This window comes from Thunnus thynnus, chromosome 10, assembly GCF_963924715.1.
Source record: "Thunnus thynnus chromosome 10, fThuThy2.1, whole genome shotgun sequence".
Taxonomy (NCBI): domain Eukaryota; kingdom Metazoa; phylum Chordata; class Actinopteri; order Scombriformes; family Scombridae; genus Thunnus; species Thunnus thynnus.
In genome coordinates, this window is record NC_089526.1 from 21,775,413 (window position 1) to 21,795,052 (window position 19,640).

Consider the following 19,640-nt stretch of genomic DNA (forward strand, 5'->3'; position numbering starts at 1 on the left):
TGTTTGGAAACAAAACAAAATACCTAAAGTGTCTCATGAACATGGGAAATTTTTAAAAGTTGTGGCTCCCACATGACCACAAGCTTATCTAATAATGTTATTAATGATTAATTAAGGATAGATCATTAATAGCAGTTTATTTTAGCTGCTTAACAGTCAGGTAACACTTTTATCTTTTAATTTATGACTAGATCGCATGGATTTTCTTGACTGACCACATAGTTGGGGATCTGCAACCTCATTGTGTCATATGCAAGGTTAATGTCTGTATGCAGCAGACTTGACTTTGGTTATCCAGTGCCAGCGTGAAAAAGGCTGTTGAGTCCAATTCCATTTGACCACAATCAGTTCTATGTTACATTTGCTTTGAGATGTTCTGGGATGTCATTGTTTGATTTACAACTGTATAACTGTTGTGTGAATTGCCATCTGATCTGTAGTGTAGTTGCTACTTCTTCTGTGGGCTGCAGGCAGAGAAATGTGCCCTCAAACCTGGACAAGAGAGGAGAGAGGGAGTCTCAAAATGAAGAAGTTGCTTTCGTATTGCAGAAGTTAATTTAAGCAAGCAAGTTAAATCTTGGGAAAAGGTCAGGAGCGTTCTTAACTTGTGCTTATAGCATGTGGGTGTGAAGGAGAGAGAGTGCCAGACTTACACTCCTTTCACTGTCTTTGCAGCCCTTTATCAGTGATGTCATTGAGAGCCAATGAGAGCATGCGGTGGTACTTGTCAGCATCCAAGCCCCACCTCCAGCCTTTTTGTGCATGGCAGCCCACATGGTCCTGCAGCATCACATTTTCACCATGCGTTACTCTGCTGCAGAGAGAGGCAGAGATACAGAGAGGTTGCTCTTGGCTGTGTGCTCTGACGTTAATGCACCATGGGTTCAGAAATAGCTTGTTTGGAGTGAGGAGAGATGGCATTTCTTTTGTTTACATTAATTATTAACCAGGGATACAGCAGCCATAGAAGCAATTACCTTGATGATTACTTTAATTCAACTCAAAACATCAAATATAAAGGGTAGGCTACGATATCGATGTTCTTGTGTAGCTTAACAATAATTTACCAGCCTTTGTTAATACTTGAGGCTTGGGGAAAACAGCATTTATCCATCTCCTGCTGCTCTTGTGGAACTGGCTCAGGTCTCAACCTGGAAATGACTGGATCAGTGGGAATGTGGGTCAGTCAACACGGTGACAACAACTCAGTCTCGCATCAGAATGTATAATAGCTACTTTGGTCCGCTACTTTGGTCTTAATTTCACAATATGTCTCTAAAACTGTGAGAAGCCTACGTTTTTTGGCCTATTCTTTTCTATTGGCCTGTATCCACGTCACATGACTGTCAAGTTTCTGTCAGCAAAAAAAAAAAAAAGTCTGACATTCCTTTTATTCCCAGTGGAAAATGCAATATTTTAAGATAGTTTTGGCATTAAAATGTGTTTTGATAACATTTCTAGTGAGAAATGTGCATTTTATTTGCATAATCTTTGTTCAGTGAATGTATATGATGTTCAGTTAGTCAGTTATTATAAAGATTTTTTCAGGCTTTCTGTCATTGCTATGGACGCTGCTATTGCTCATTGTCTTTGCGTTGTGTAGTTATCTAAGCTGTTATATTGTTTATGTTATTTTATGTAACTGTTTGATGAGGTTCTTTCAATAAAAAACGTAGATTTTAAAGCACACCAGGGATGAATTGAATTTGAAATCCAGAATTTGAAGCTTTGCGATTGGCTGAGGCCCTGCCTGGAAGTATTTTCCTCACTGTCACTGTGTTAAGATTTTCCCTTAATAATATCAACACAAAAACACGAATATGTCTGTGATAACTCAACAATATGATAGGTTAATGTTAAGGCCATCAGTTTTAGACAAAGACAAGGATTCAAACAACATGCAACTACATGGATTCAGCAATAGCAGTGTCCATAGCAACCACCATAGCAACGATAGAAAGCCTGAAAAAAATCTTCGTAATAACTGACAAACTAAACATCATAAACATTCACTAAACAAAGATTATAAAAATAAAATGCACATTTATCAAAACACATTTTAATGGCCAAACTATTTTAAGATATTGCATTATCCACTCAGAATAAAAGGGATGTCAGCCATTTTTTTGTTTTTGTTTTCACAAACATAAACTTGACAGTCATGTGACACAGACGCAGACCAATAGAAAAGAATAGGTACAAAAAATATGTAGGCATCTCACAATTCTAGAGCTGTTTTTGTGAAACTAATACATTTTGTGCTGTGGACCAACGTAGCTATTATACATTTTGATGTGAGACTGGGTGGGTGACACACAGGTGGGACAGATATAGGTCAGTGGTAGAGTATGGGTACTGATGAGTCATGCATCCACAGTAAGTAGGGACAGAGGACATGTGTGAGAGAGAAAAATGCAGTTGTTGAAACAGTGCGCATGCAGCACATCTCATCTTGACCATCCAGCAGACATGTGCTGATCCTTAACTTAATTGAATTTCCCCTTTATTGCTTCATAGTTGTAAACTGTTTACAATTTAATGACACTGCAGATCTTTGATGGGGTCTGCAGAAACTGTTAGATATGTACATTTCCGATTTTAATGACCTGTGTGGTAGCTTTGTATAACAATAACTTCTATCTGTAACCATGGATCTGTCATTTACAAGTAATGTAAAAATAAATCTGATGTTCCGCCGATTAAGTCCTGCTTATTAACAGCTGTAATTATAGCTCTACCTCTCCTTTCTCCCCAATATTTGGAGAGCTTTGCCTATCCTGTCCTACTATTTACCTGATATTGTAAATTTCAAGCTGTGCAGATTCAATCCAGTGCAGTCCAGTTAATGAACTTGTGAATAAAACAGAAACATCAAATTTAGCGTAACTAATCATTGCGACAGACCCAGCACTGAGCTCTTAATAGGCATCACAGGGGCATGGTTTCCACTACAATACAGTATGCTCCAGTGTGTGTAGCTTAATTACATTGCTTATCTGTAATGCTATTATCAAGTACAGTGAAGTTTTCATAACATTTGGCGTTTGGTGGACGCTTTATGAGAGCATACATTTTTTTCCATGTTGTCCCAGTGGGAGTTGGGCTTCTAAACCTAATCCACTGAGTTACACGGGACAACATTAGCACAGCAATCTGTGGTATCTTCCAGCTCTGAAGTCTCAATATCCGTTTAAGCTGGAATGCTCATTAAAATGGGCAATGGTTTCACACCATCTCTTTCTCTGCAGCATATGCGCGACTAAATCTGTCACCATAATCTCTCATCCATCTGCATTTGCTATATTTTGCTACACTAAAGGACTTCTTTCTGTGTCTGCTGAAGTCTGATGGAAACAACTAAACATATTACTGTGTTGGAGCACAGTATACCTTAGGTTCAATGACACCAATCCTATAGACATATAAAAAATTAATCTGCATTATTCTTATCCAGCTACATTTCTGTAATGCACGGCATGTCCGTGAGCTGGTCTGATGTTATGCAAAGTGCATTAGACTAGAATACAACATTAGGCCTAGAATAACTAATCACTACCATAAGCCTAATTCTCTCAGACATCCTGTGGTCAGCCTTAGGAAAACTATCAGGTTTAGTTTTACCACTCATTGTATGTGGCTTGTGGGCATTGAAGTTTCTAGTCCCTCATAGAAATCATGATAATTTATGTGTATACATACACTTGTGATTTTTTCTGGTTCATCAAACAACAAAATGACGACAAATGCAAGTCAAGGTCCAATCTATTTTTGCAGTAACGGACACTCAAAACACCGTTGACCCACTACTGTGTGTGTTTACACAGCGCTTTGTTTAATTCACACTATTTTTGCGCTTTGAAATATAATATTTGATGCTCTAATACAAGCACTGACAGATGGACAAATACATTTCAGGCCGGATCTTCAAAGTGGAACAGCCGCTCAAACAGATTTTCTATGTGCCTTGGCAAAAAAAGAGACTAAATTGGAAAAGATGAGCAAGTTGTCAAAAACTGCTGCAATAATAATGTTGTTTAATTTCCCTACAAGCTGAATTTCCGTTGATGTTCCCTTTGTGCATATCACTGAGTCATACAGGACACTACAGAGTGGGTACAGTACTGTAAATTGTGCAGTAAAACATTGGGCCCACCATTACTAATCGTGACGACAGTTCTAATTCTCAAAGCTACAGGCGTTCTGTGGTCATCCTGTTGCAAACTATCAGAGCTTAGTTTTACCACTCAGTGCCTGTAGCCACGAGATAAGTTAACGTGGTCTACTGGCATGCTAATACATACCCGCAATGGGGGACAGGAATAAATTATTTCTTTATGACTGCGCACAAGGCAGAGCATTTGAAGGTGGGGGGGCGGGAGGGAGGAGAGAGAAAGCAGGGCAGGAGAAGTAGTGAGTCAGACTGAGAGGAAGGGGAAAAAAGGAGCTAGAAAGAGAGATGAAAAAGACAAGAAAAAGATTGAAAGCTTTATAGTGCTTTTTATATCTGTCTCTCGGAAAACATAGTCCTCCAGAGCTTCCTTATTTTTCAAGGCAGTAAGAGTGATAACTGAAAGGTTATTCCCAAAGTAGCAACATTTGTAGGTATGGGCTCAGGAAAAACACAGGTTTTCTTTGGCAATTAATAACTGTACAGATTTATTTTACTGCTTTGACATGAAAACTGGTTAGGCTACATCCACAATCATATGACCTTTCGAAGGTTTGAAATATTCGAATCATGCAATAAGAAATAGCTGGTGAATAATGTTAAATTACGATGCAATGGCTGAGATGTAAGTAAAACTGGTATTGGTTTGACTTTGAAAAAACAATGATACAGAGGAATTATTTCAAATAGTCTCTGAAGGAAAATGAGAACAGGCTTCGTGATGTGGAGTGCTATTTAGTTATTTTATGTTTGGGTTCAAATGTTAATATCTTGTTTTGTGCTATACTTTTCCGGCTGCTGCACATTTGGCCTCTGGGATATTAGTAAAGTCAAAAGTGAACTGCACACAATAGCATGACAAATCAGTAAGAAAAGCACATAAAGGTAAGTGCCAAATCAAAATTCACTGGATGAGAGCTCACATGGTGTGTTGCACAGCAGGTCTAACTGCCCCTGAAGATATCTCTTTCTACTCCTCCTTCGTCCTAGCCCAGGTATAGATATAGGGGCACAATTTCCAATAACAGCTTTAGCCAGTTGTCTGCCTGTCTATTACAGGTCAACTTATTACCTCCATAAATGCACAGCATGTTGCCGTCTGGGGATGGACTGATAATCCCTCTAAAGACTGGGATTTTATCAAAGCTAAATCTGCTGCTCACACAAATACACACACATACACATACAAGGACAGGCATGCATCAGGAATACCCACATGGGAGCACACACAGTCACTCAGACATACATATGAAGATAGACTTGCCTGGTAGACAGACACACATAAAGACTAGGATTTTATCACAGACAAATCTGTTGTTGTCTGGTAGTTAGGAGATTATGAAGCAGTGATTTTATAGACACACACACCCATGTGTCATTAGAGGATGAATACTGGCTTGCATACCGAAGGCACAGAGCAGTTAAGGTGTTATCAGTACTGGTGAGCTTTAATACTGTGACCGACTGTGGTTTAATACTATGACAGTGACTCAGTAAATCATTTGGGTGACAGTTAATAGGTACTTATTTCTGTCGTGTTTTTGCATCACACTCCTCTTTAGTTGTTCATGGCTATCACTGCTCAACCCAGCTATCTATTTTGCAAAGTCCTCACTCTTAACTAAGATGTGAGCAGACAGCTTTTTAAAATATTGCACCTAACCGCTCCTGCTGCATTTTATGCCATGCACCAGATTTTGTGCCACACCCATCTGCTCAGTCACGGATTTCCATAAATGCTTTTGCCAAAAACTGCGTGGCAAACGTTCCATAACCTCAACTTAGAACAAATCCGTGCCCATGCATCCCCAAGCAGTCTTTTGCTGACCTTGCAGAGTGAGACAACATATCACAAGCTCAGTTTTCATGAGATTTACCATAGGTCTAAAAGTTTGAGAATCAATTGAGCCTGTTCAAATATTTACAGTCACCAAACATTGCCACTGAAGGGCCTATTTCTATTTATTTATTCTTTCGTGGATCATTTTGGAGCAATCGTTTTTCTGAAATCTGCCATGTGTACCAGTTTGTAAATCAGAAGCAAGGAGCAATAACCCAATGAGTGCTGCATTGATGCAGTTAGATGTAGAAAGGGTTCATGTTGTGTCTGAGTGAAGGAGAGAACTCTCTGTCATGTACTGTATTGTACAGACTAACTTAGATGATATCTGTCTATTAGCTAATTGAGTCTTAGCGCTGCCAGACCAGCGACCATGAGGGGAGAGGAAATTGTGGGATGTCTTTGCCAGGCTAGACTTCAGCATTAGGTTATAGAGAGCAAAGCTGTCAATGATGGAGATCTGACTTGTGCCTTAGCACGCTGGTGAGCAGATTTTGAATCTAGACTGAGCTGGAAGAGAGTAAGGCCTACCGTTAGTGAATGGTTGGACTGTCCTCTGTACTGGATACTTAGTCTTAGGTCAGAGTTCATGACCTGGGTATGTTACTGCTCTTCTCCATACACAGCCATCTCGCTGACCCTGTTGTACCAAGAACAAAAAGGTCACAGACAGATTACTATACCAACTGGCCAGTGACTCCACTCCTTTCTTCTCAGGTGAGTGGGAGTAGCTGGTGTTAGCACCCTGACTCAGTATCAAGTAAGGGATGTGTTTGGCTGAATTCTGTGCTGTGGTGACTATTGTGGCCTGTGCTGTCGCCAATAGTTGTGACTTGTCTCTCAGACAGGTACAGCTAGTGGAGGCTGCTTCCATCACACTATGACTGATACCGATATGGATGTTACATCTGCTTAGCTACAAATTTGGGAAGTGGTATTTCATATTATCAGTTTCATATTATAAACTGTCCTTGACATTCAGGTCACTGGGCAGGAGCTAAAGCTTACTGCTGGAACCAGACTCTTAGACTTTTATACTTGTCTCATGTCTCATTCTAAGTCAAGTATAGTACCACTTATTTATCTAGGTTATGTATGCTTTTGGGAAAGCTAGAACTGAAATGAGTTTAGTGAGGAGGGGGCTAACTACCTCCTCTTTCTACTTGTAAACCAATCTAAAGTAATTTTGTCATTTGTCCACAAAGTCATGTTTCTCTACATGCATATTAACCTGCCTTAACTATCAGGCACTACCTAGTTAAGTACAAACTGAAGCTTCTGCTAACTATAGTCTGTAAACTGACAGGAAAATTAAAGCCTGCAGCTCTGTTTGGCATCTTTCTGATTTCTCGAGAACGTGTTTATTTTAAAATGTTTACTTTGTGAAAGACAAAGATCACAGAAAAAAATAGCAAATATTTCATAAAGTGATAAAAGCACCAGATAATGAGCTACAGTGATGTACAACCATAAGGGAATGCAAAAAATGAGCACAATCCTTATGTCCTGAAAGTGTCACTTTAGGATTCTTCTCCCTCCTCCCCCGTTTTTAGATGATACAATTCCATATTTTTTCTGCTTTACTTATTTAATGATATCAAGCTCAGTGAATTATATTTTCCCCGCTAACAGCTTGTGCTCTACTTTGGAACATCAGATATAATACAGGTGTTTAAATTTGATATGGTACTGTCCTTCTAATATGATGCTAATCCACAGTAATGTGTCTATTTGAAAGCTTAGAGCTATTTTCACTGCGGCATTGTGATGAGTTGTAATCTTGTTCAGATGTAGCTGTCAGATTATAGTTAGGTGTTTAACAGGAAGCATTTTGACTTGAAATACCTGAACTAATATCTGTGTGTGTGTGCTAATGTGATGCTGTGTGCTATATGCTTGCCACGGTCGGGGCAGTGATAGTCCAGCGGGCTGATCCAGAATATTATCTTGTGTCATATCTTTTCTTTGCTGCGTAACACCTTGTCAGAACTGTGCACTATGGTTGACTAGTGCTGAATCAGATCTGTTTTGATGGAGATATCTTTGAGCTTAGCTGGATATGGTGTGATAAGTTCCGATTATGTCCTGCAACACTAGCCTGAGATATCAGACTTTAAACTGCCCCAGTCTCTGCCTTTGTGGGTATAACACACCTCTTTCTTCCTTTGTATAAGCATACAACTCTGCATTGAGGAGTATGAGATTTTCTTATACCAAGATTGCAGAATGGAATGAGGATCTCTGCTTCCTGTGGCTTATTTCTGAATCTGTATTTCCCTAAGGGAGATAACAGATCACATGTATGCAGCTACTGAACAGACTAGAATCTATTGGAACAGGATGTGTTTGGATTTATTCATATGTGCAAGTGAAACACCACCATTGTACTTTTGTAGTTTAGACTTCTCTATCAAATTCATTTTCTAAACCATTGATATGGAAACTGACACCATCATATTTAGTTTCATGCTTGATGTGGATTTATATATCTACTCTGGTATATACAATGGACCTGTATTTTTGTTATGATTAGTTATGAAAATTAAACATCTCAGCTTCAAAACAAACTCTTGAGGAGTCTAATTAAATATGAGAAAATCAGTCTATTTATTTATGCATATGCCCATAAACATGCACATGTATGTATATCTATTCCTATTTATCTATCCATTCATGTAAATCGCATGTCCCAATACACATTTTGCTGATGTCATGTTAATTATAATGCTCTATAACTCACAATATAAAAGTGATTTTTTTTTTTAATAGTTTGCATCAGTGATCAATCATGTCCGGGAATCTTTGAGTATGCCATTTATAGCCATGTGCGTGTTAATATAAAAAGTTGTGTTTTCCTAAGGCAGATTATGCCTCATACTATGAAAGCCTTCCCATAAGAGAATCTGCATTGACACGATTTTACAGTCTAGTGCAAGGCATAATCTGAGTGCCTGGAAATAGGCTGAATAAACCCAAGTAAATGCCCCACTCTCAATAATGTAGCAGTACCATGCTGGTATGATACAGCTGGATACAGGCCGCATTTTATGTAAAACATGGCTCTTAAAAAAATGAAAAATACACAGCACACAATGTTTAAGTAGGAGTTTGCATTTAATTCTAAAGCATGTTAAATTAATTTATATCTGAATAAATGTGTATTCTTAGCAATGCCGCCAGCTAACCAAAACATTATTTCCTCCTGCAATTCAGCTAATGTGAGTTTTTCCCATTTGTGTAAATTAAAAAAAAAAAGATCCAGATTAAGCAAAGGCATTCATAGACAATAAGAGATCCAGTAGAGAATACAGACTGACACATTTCTTTTCAGGTCTTTTCATATGAGGTCAGTGCATAGTCTCTGGTGGGAATGTGGCTGAATAAGGCCAAGTCATGCCCTGCTCTTATTATTATGCATTTAATTACTATGCATCAGCCATTAGCTATTCTGTACTATGCGGTATTGCCAGCACCAGTTCACAAGGTCAAATTCATGGTACTTGTAAATGTCCTTGCGAGAAATGAGCTGAGTAAGCATGAGTCATGCTTTCAATTATGCATTAGCCTGCTAGCCTGCGCACTCTGACAGACAGGCAGTGTTAGCTTTCAGATAGCTGTCAGAGGCTAGATTTACAAGTGACCCTGTGATCCTTTGGCATGCTATCATTGAAACCAGAAAATGGTGAGTTAACCATCCAAAAATTGAACAGGCTCTATTATATAAACAAGTACTGTAGGCTTAATTATAACTAGTCAAAATGAATCTACCATCAGCATGTAACCATCTCCAACAGACTGTTGTGACTGGTGAACTACGTTCACAACTCAGCCTAACAACTTGTTAACAGGACTAATTTGCTCTCTTTCCAAATTAATGTGGCCCCATGTAAACACTTTAATTGGCCTAGAGGGAATTAAGAATGTTCACATGCAACTTAATTGTCCATTAATATGACTCATATACTTTTATTCTAAATTACCTGCCTTCATATCACAACCCCAGACAGCCTAGAGGAACCTGACTGGCCTCATTCTTACTAAAATTAAATTTAGGTTCATTTGAATATTCTTGCACATGCAAAGTTAATCCCTGTGCACTAGACACACTTCTTTTCAGTTGGGTTGGGTAGATAATCCACTTCCAGCCTCACCAGTATGCACATGTGTGAGTGTGCAAGATTTAATGTGCACATGTGATTCTGTGTTCAGTTGTCTCTTTTTGCTGTTGTTTGTGTTTGTTGTGTGTGTCAGTCTCTGCGCTGCTGCTGTTTGTATGCAGATAGACAGTGGCTGCTTTACGAGCTACTTAGTGAGCTCTCTGATGTCCTTATCTGTGTGTGGTAATGGGAGCTGCTGACACACTGAACTGCGGCCACTCAGACAACCAGATATTCAGTATGAAAGCACGGAGACACAAGGGCGCTCGCAAATAGGTGTTTACTCTTCTCTCCAACATGCTCGCTTCCCATTTTTTCTCTCTTTCTCGCTATCTGTTTGTTACCCCATCTAATTTCTTCCCTCTTTTGTTCCCCCTTGCCTTACCCTCCTCTCTGCCTCTTTATCTCTTCCTCTGACTTAATTTTTCTGTCTGATTTTTTCTATCACACACAGAGTGAGATGCCGCTGTGCCACAATAGACAGTGAGATCACTGAGCCAGCCTCCTCTTCAGTTCACCGCCAGTTCACTCGGCTCCACACTGACAGAAATGATGCGAGACAGAAATGCAAATTTGACAATGACAGCAAAGGGTACCATTACTCCTCAAAACTTCAGGTACTAATTTGCATTCACTTGAAAGGGCAACTCCAGACTTTTTTTGACAAGGGTCTGTATTATTCTTGTCTCAGAGAAACTCAGTATCTTAGTCTGTTACACTGATAATATGCTGTCACTTTGTGCTGATTCATCAGTCCTAGGAGCTTCCAAAGGATCTAAAAATATTTTGTCAGACCTTGTAAAAGGGAAAAAAAACATCTAATTTGATGAAAATACCACACCAAGTGGCATCATTATTTTTTTAAAAAAAACAAGTCATTCCTTTGTGCTTCAAAGTGCATTCTAGGACAAACAGTTTCAGCAATAGTTAGAGAAGTCCTCTTGTAATGTCCTTGTAAAAAACTCTTTTAATCCAACAAGGTTGATGGTGTGCTGCGGTCATCTTTTACAGTGTGGATGGCTGGTAATCTTGCTGGCTGACAAGCTGGCTTACAGCCTGTTTCACAGTCTCAAGGCTCAAGCTAAAGAGAGTGTAAAGGAAAGACAAGTCCTTGTCATGTGGAGTATTTTTCCTGTTGGACTGTGCCCTTAGACAAGCATGTAAGATCCCCGCTGAGTTTTGCTCTCTCTCTGTGTGTGTATATCTCTCTCCATCTCGAACTCTCACTCATACATGTAGGAAAATCACTCTCCTCTGCTTGCGCTACCTACTCTGTCACTTCATCTCTTTTTCTCTCCCCTCTGGTTATACTTTGACTTTCTTCTCTCCTGCCTCTCTCTGTTTTTCTCTCTGTTTCATGCTGGTATGCATTGCTGTCTTCCAGTATTTCTTGCGCCAGTGCTGCCTGCCTGTCACAGTTGGGATGCCTGTCTATCTTTTTCTCTCTTCCTCACTATTTCTCTTGATCTCTGGCTGCCTCTCTGGCTGCTTGCCTGTCTGTTTCTATTTCCCTCTCTGTACGTTCCTGGCTGGATCTCTCTGTCTGTCTCTTCCTCCCACTCTCTACATGTCTCTGTCTGCATTACTGCATTTATGCTCAAATGCAGTAATGTGTCTTCTTACCAGTGATGGATTTCTCTTCTCTCTCTCTCTGTATACTCTAACAACCACAGTTGTCTTTGTAATGGCAATAATCCGCCCTTGTTTTTGCAGGTATGCATTGCTTCCATCTCTCATTCTTTGCAGAGTCACATGGTTTCATCTGATCTTTGTGAGAGTTTGCTCCTTCAGAAGTTTCCAGTCCTCAGATTACCTCTAACTAGTATTGGGAAGATGATGATTTATTACTTTTTGAGTGTGTTTTGGATTACTGTGCTCATTCATTGGGTTACCACACTTGTTAAATTGCACCACTAATACCGAAGGGAGTTTACATAAATCAGGATTCCAGAGTTGGGAAGGGTATTTTAATTGTTATGTAGGCTATTGCAGATTGTAATTTCAAACAGATCATTTGCAGACACGCAGCTTTCTGACTTTAACCTGGCTCTGTACACAAGCAATTGTCCTGCCGTTGTATGAACACCATTGGCAGTAAAACATACTTACTGTTTAGTATATAGACTGTTTCAAGTGTCGACTCAACCCCCTTTTAAAATATTTCACTCAGTGCTTAAAAAAATCATTTTAACCAGCCTTTAACCAGTCTCACAGCCTATAACTGCACCCGGGCAGTTGATGTTATGGAAAAAGCAGGTATACTTAACATTTTGTACACAGTAAGTCTCAATGGATGAACAGTGATGTTTGTGTTTGCTTTGTATGTCTGTGCGAGCTTGTTTGTGTCCCTTGGTGTCCATGTGTTCATGTCCATGTGTGCATATATGTATCAGCCTGTGCATCTGTGCCAGTGTGTCTGTTTATTTACATGTCTGTGTTATTCTGTGCTTGTTGCATGTGTGTACACATACATTATGTGTTTGCCACTGTGTGTATATGTGCAAAGTTTGACATATACTGTACTGTTTGGTATGTGTCTGTGTTTACATAAGGCTTTCTAGTCGACCCATCCAGGACATCTCCAATCGTTGATATGGAATTTCCTCTCAACAATCCAAACCATTGGAGCCATTGTCTCAAACTGGGGAGCCATAAAACTCAATTTCCCATGGAGGGAGGGAGGGGGGCATTTTGAAGTCCAAATGTTCTTATCTCATGCACTATTAAGCGAGGCAGTGGGGTGTGTGGGTAACGTGGTTTAGAGTCCGTCTGTCACAGCCTCAGGGTATGTTGCTTCGAGTGGAGTGCACACACAGATACACTTTCAGATACACACACACATGGGCACAAGTATGAAAGTATGCATATGCATAAACACACATGCACACACCCCTCTTTCTCTCATGTGCCCATTAACACACACAAACATGCACACTGCCTCAGGGCTCTATAGCTCTAGTCCTACTCGGCCTTGGTGCAGGTCAGAGGGGTCGACTGAGACTCTCACTTCATTAATCACATCTGGGAAGCTAGCAGATTTTTATGTATATGTTTCCATATGTATTTTCCCTTTAATCAACTTTGACTTGAGGGTAACGTATGGACCTAAAGCTGTCTTTCAGTGATTTAATATGGGATCTTATGTAATTGAGAAAATAGTACAGTAGTTTATTACCTAATATATGACTGTGTTCAGTGAGATTCAGTACATTAAACATTTAGATTTTTACTCAGAATAAATCAGGTTTTTGTATAGAATGGTTAGTAGTTTTGTTGAGTTATAGCTGAACAATTTCCTTCCTCCCATCTTTCTTTCGTTTTCATTGTTCTTCTTCAGTCTCTTTATTTTCAAGGTAGCAGCGCCACTGAAACAGAGCAGTTTGTGTCCCCAGAAAAGACCCCTCAGTATCAATATGGACATTACTGAGAGTAATGATATGTAATGACATGCAGGAGCATTAAAACAAGCATGAATTAAAAGTTGAAGCACACACACAAACACACACACAGGTATACACACCAAAATATAAATTCGTGTTGCATGTGGAATGGCAATAGCTGACACCACCAGAGTAATTAAAAGTGATAGATTTCGAGCGTTGAAGTAGGTTGTTGATGTGATAATCATAATGAAGATCATAGCTTCTTCTTGTCACAGTACACTATACTGTATGTGTGTGTGTATCTGAGGGCTGTGTAAACCTGGCTGACACTGTGTTGGGGGCGGAAAGAGCCAGTTTTAATTATTTCAAGTCAGTTTATGTGTGTGTCTGTGTATGTTACTCACTGATCTGTGGCAACAAGCTCATTGGCCTTTCAGAGAAAAACAGGACATCAGCTAGATTGATGCCTGGTACTGAGAACAGTTATTTATTTTGGTGAAATATTTTGACTTTTCAGTATGCAAATTTCCATGAAAGCTCATAAGCACCTAATCTCTAGTCTAAGCTGCCCTCCGGGGGATTTGTGTTCTCTGTCACTTTACATTGTATTTGTTGAAAATTATTTTAAATGTGTAACATATACAAACAACAACAACTGGGAGCTTTGATTATTTTCATTTTCACAATTTATGACACATCACACTCCTTTACTCTTTTATCAGGGTTCTGATCATCATCTTTAAAATTACTTCAGTATTTGTTTAATTGCATTGTAAATTAAATAGATAACGAAAACACAGTTTGGCAATGCTTATCTAGGCTTCACAACTATTGATGTAACACAGTAGTTCCTTACCTTCATCACACTGTCCCTAAATTGGTCAGAGCATACTGTGTTAATTCATAGGCAGGACCCTGGTTATGCATGATCTGAGTAAAGATATGAATGGTGTAAAAGCTTTAACACCATGTTAATAGTGACTGCACTTCCAAACACACACTGTCATCACCCACCTTAAGCCTGGAAGAGATACCTGCAAGAGGTTTTGGCAGAGCAGTGTTGAGCAGTGTGAGGTGCTATCACAGTGCCTGGAGTGAAACTGATGTCACACTGTGTGTTTTGTGTGTTTGTGTGTGTGTGTGTGTGTGTGTATGTGTGTGTTTTGCCCTTGACTGTTGGCACTCCCACATGCTTGAAATGGGTAGGGGCTTTGATAGTGTGTGTATGTCTGAAAGTGAGGGTGACGCTGTATAACTGGGCTAAAGTTAAAGATTAGCTTTAGTGAGTTTCTCTCACATTCTCTGACTGATGTATGATGTCAGTTGTACTGCAGGCATCTAACTAACACCTCTCAGTAGTCGGCTCTAGTTGGCCAACACCAGGTGTTTCTCTCATATGGAAGGTGGCTGTTGATGTATGCGTGTGTAGTTGTGTGCGTTTGTGTGTGTGTGTTTTACCCCACAGAGCAAAATCGAGAGTTTTGAGTTTTTAAAAAACACCTTATATATATTTAATTACAGTACATTTGCTAAAGGTTTATTCAATCAGTGCAAAAACATTGCTGTGCTATTTTATCAATAAAACAGATTTCATTATTATTTAAAGAGAGAGAGAGGATTTGTGTCTCATTGTGTGCATGCCAGGAGAAGTGATGTTTGATGTGTGCGTGTGCATATGTGAGGATGACAGTGGGTGAGGGGTGTATTTGTGTCAGCACAATAAACATGGAAGCAGGGTAGAAAGGAAGTGAAGGATGTCTGAGCATATGTGAGTATGCCTGTGTGTTTGCTGTGTGTGTGTGTGTGTGTCTTCTCCATGGTGTTTTTATAATCTAAACTAAACTGTGTAAGCACTACATACTGTATGCTATAAAGAAGTTAAGGGTATAAAAATGCATCCACACTGTATTAGTGGCCCCCTTGTGGTTAACACTATACAACATTTCATTCCCTTGGCAAGCGGGACTAAAATATATGCAGTGGAAATGTTGTGTTACCTGCGGGGGTCATTCATTAGTTATCAAGCATCCTCTTGAGCTGAATCTCTATCCTGCTGGCTCCGAATTGAGTTCATTCAAAACTCTGGGCTTTAACCAACTAACCCTTAAAACTTTTACTTTGCATCCAGGTTATCCACACGAAATGCTCGCACACTCTTCATGCTTTTGCTGAGTGAGTAACACAGAGTATGACAGACTGTGTGTGAAGTGCTAAGTGAGCAGAAGACTCTACAACAGCCTCTCACAGCTTTTGCCAGCAGCATGTTGCCTTGGCAAAAGAACTGTCCTTTTTGCACAGCTAGTGGTACCACTGATCAAATGTGTTCATGTATCTGCCTGCGTGTGTATGTGCGTGTGAGCGAGTGAGACCACTGCAACTCCTACTGTGTATTTCTCGGTTTGTTCTGAACATCAAGTTGAGTCTGAGGATGCGAGTGGCTGCCTGCTCTGATAATGACAGAGTAAGCGTTGTATTCTCGTGTGCTGTCATCACCACTGCATCTGTGTGTGTCATTCATCTTAGTATGAGTGTGTTGCGTGTCCACACTAGAAAGGTTCTAGAGAGAGTTTTTTATTGAGATTTGATATCAGTGTGCCATTTTAACTCATCTGTCAGGTACAGATGTATGCAGACGCACACAAATTCATACACAGCACAACACTTAGCCCCATTATTCAAACAGCGCGAGGAGGTGAGCAATATCTTCTGACAGACCGGTGAACTCTAAAGTGTGTTTATCAACAAAGCTCCTTGCAGCAGTGAGGAGGAGGAGGAGATGGAGGAGAGCAGGGAGATGAAGAGTTGAAAGTAGCAATAGGGGTCTTTTCTAGTTGAAAGTTTACCGGAGTGTGAGCTTAGGATCAAGGCCCAGCCAGCTGACTCTCAGCTGACCCAAGTCAAGGGAAAAAAAAGATAGAAAACACATCAATTTCAAACTTGGAGGAGTTATAATCAGAGACTTCAGAGAAAGCGAGTGGGAGGATTGAGTGAAAAAGAAGGGGGTTGGAAAGGAGAGTCAGTGAGGTGATGAGTCATAGTGACTTGTGTGCATCCATCCCTTGTCTTGTGTTTCTTTCCTGTCAGTCTTTGTCATACCGTAAACTTTCCAGAGAAATGACAGTCAGAAATGACAAAATGATAGCCACAAATGAAACATGTTTGTTGCTGTTCGTGCAAAAATCTTTCAGTAATTACACTATGTTTTGTCACTGTCAGGTACCAAGATGGCTGCCTTTAACAGAATATGCAGTGAGTTATGTTCAGTTCTCACTGTGACTTTAATTAACCACCTTTCAGTCTCATCACAATTTTGTAATAGTATCCCAAGCTATTTTGATATGACCCGACATGCCTGACTGTTCAATTAATTAAGCCCCAAAGTTGCCATCGCAGCCAAATTTTCAAGATTGGGGATGTCCCAAGGCTGCTTATATCATGGAAATTTTTTCACCACAGCCTTCTAAATTTGGGATGAGCAGGCCTAATTAGAGGTTGATTTTGGTTGCATGGCTTTGGCTGCACTGCTGAGTTTTTATCCAACCTTAAAGCACACCAGAGGGCTGTTTTGGTGTCTCAGCAGAATTAAGTGCATACCATCACAAGTGTTGATGTCGCTCACAGCCCAGAATGTTTTTTTCCTGTCACTCTTCATTTCATGCTGTTAGAATTTGATAATCCATCTGAGGAAAGCAACCTTCCTCCAACGATTTTGATACGAAAATAAAATGAAAACAGAAGTGACAGAGAAACAATCTCCATTTTCAGGAAGAGCTTCTGTTCAACATTTTTTTCTTTTCTGTTATCATATATATATCACTGTTAATTACATGAGGCTGATAGTATTTAGAGTTTTTTTGATGTGTGCAGTATGTGCTTCAAAAAGGACACCCATAAAATAACATACAGTAAGAATAATGTCTGTATGCCTTCATTATGCTTCATTATGTGACAGGATGTTACTTTCCACTTACAATATATCTGCATTGCCAAAAGCAAAGAGCCTGAAGTTCAGCCCATTACTTGAATCTAAGTTATCCTCAGGCCTCTTTTCCATCCAGCAGGGTTTTATGAGGGTATATTTCACTGACTCACTGGCACAGCTGAGCAGGGAAATCCTTCTCTTCACGGTCTAGTTGGGATGACTGATGTAAATATGCTGCTGCTGAGTCCAGACACTGACACCATCATCACACTGACCCAGTTAGAGAGAGAAGGAGAGAGAGAGGGAGAGAGAGAGCGAGACAGAGAGAGAGAGAGAGAGAGAAAGAGAGAGAGAGGTTCCAAGTCATTTGTGACACGCATTTATTCTTGTGACTCCACACGTTTTTAAGTAGTTTCCAAGACTTTAAGAGCTTTGAGCCATGTGTGGTAGTTCATTGATGTGGGAAGAAGGATTAAGACATGTATTTCAGGTCATCTGGGATGCATGCACTGAATGACTGGACATTTTTTCTGGACATGCTACAAAGGAAGAGAGCAGCTTTAGACCATTTGTGTTTTATATTATATGTTTTCTGTGCAACTAAACATGGTTTTCCTCTGTGCTGTACTTTCCTAGATGACACATACCATACTGTCGCTGTTATCTATGCATGCAACCTCTGACCCAGTCATTTTTTTGAGATGAAGGTAATTGTTTTTTTCATGCAATTATTTTGATTTTTATCATTCTTAGGTCCAAAAAGTAAATATTGAGCGAATGCTGGGCTTTTCTGTGTACGTGCATATACTCTAGGTGACTGTTCCTTCTCTAAACCAACAAGTCTTCTTACCTAAATAACGATATAGGTAATTTGCCTTTTTTTGATGAAGTGCTCCTATTGGCAGGACTACACTGTCATTTCCTTCCAAAACAAACCATATGGCTGTTACAGAACAATTCATATGAGTGTTTTCTGATATTGTATTGGAAACTTAAATGTCTTTCTTTAACAGTTAAGAAACAAAGTTGACTGGTGGTAGGAACAGAATATGAGCCACAGTCATAGACTTGTCAAGCCATCTACCCCAGTCAATAAAGGCACACTCCTTCTGCCTTTGCTTCTGAGAGAGGACAGTCCTAAGCCAAACACCAGCAGAGACAGGGTTTATGATCTCCTACCCATATACAACCACTTGTTATTACTTGGACAAGATTTTACTCTTGGGTCACTTGTTAACACCTGAGCCAGCTCTATTTGCTTAATGAAGACCATGACATGTGGTTGACAACTCTGAAAGCTAGGATGTGGACCTCTGAGCTTAGATTATTTTTTTAGATGTAAAAAAAGGTTGTTTTAGGTGTTTGAACAAACTATACATGCAATTGTTTTTGGTGAGGTCTTCTTAAAACCATCCTGCTTCTGCTGTGACTTATTAATGCCATCATAGTCATTCTTCTCACTATGTGTACTGTGTAGTGATTGTAATTACATGAATAAAAATATCTTTCAAACGTACTAAAAGTCACGTGACCCACTCATTCACCTGTGTAGGGTTAGGCTTCTACTGTTCTTGTTTGTATTCCATGTGAGCGTTGGTGGCCTTACTGCTCGTTAACCTTTCCTAATACGACCTGCATGTATTAATAACACTCGGCGGGAAAGGTCAATCGATGGATGCGTGCATGTGTGTGTGTGTTTTTTTCACTGGGAATGCTTATGCAGACTATAAGTGGCTTGGTATAGGAGGTATATGGGCTTGTCAGTGAACTGGTGAGGGTAAATTGGATTTGCTTTTAATAATTAACCAGGAATGATGGTTTAATGTTGTGTTGTGCTTCAGGGGGAAAATCTAGCTAATGATGACATGTAATCAAATCTATTGTGTATCATGATGTGTGTTCTTTCTATGTTCTGTACCATCACTTCCAGATTAAAATACCCTTGTTCTACTATTTGAGATGAGATTTTTTGTAAAATAAACAAAATAGTATTTGATGTGTGCACTCTTTGGCAGAGCTGCAGAGAATTTACATTTTCAGCCAGTGGCCCCTCATTAAGTTGTTTTTTTTCTACCTGAAATTCAATTATGATACTTTAAAGATTACACCTTCATTTGCGCAAAATGACCTTAGCCATGGATTTAATCTCCATATAGTGATAAATTATATA

The 19,640-nt window shown here is 39.6% G+C and overlaps 1 long non-coding RNA gene across 3 annotated transcripts in view; it reads left to right on the forward strand.

Moving 5' to 3' along the window:
* Positions 1–19,640, forward strand: part of LOC137191744 (uncharacterized) — a 116,375-nt gene that overhangs the window by 2,604 nt on the left and 94,131 nt on the right. The window contains exon 3 of one of the 3 annotated variants that reach the window (XR_010930439.1): positions 10,620–10,782. The exons of the other annotated variants lie outside the window; for them this stretch is intronic. This is a non-coding gene — a long non-coding RNA (uncharacterized lncRNA). The remainder of the gene's footprint in view (positions 1–10,619; positions 10,783–19,640) is intronic. 3 annotated transcript variants of the gene reach the window in all.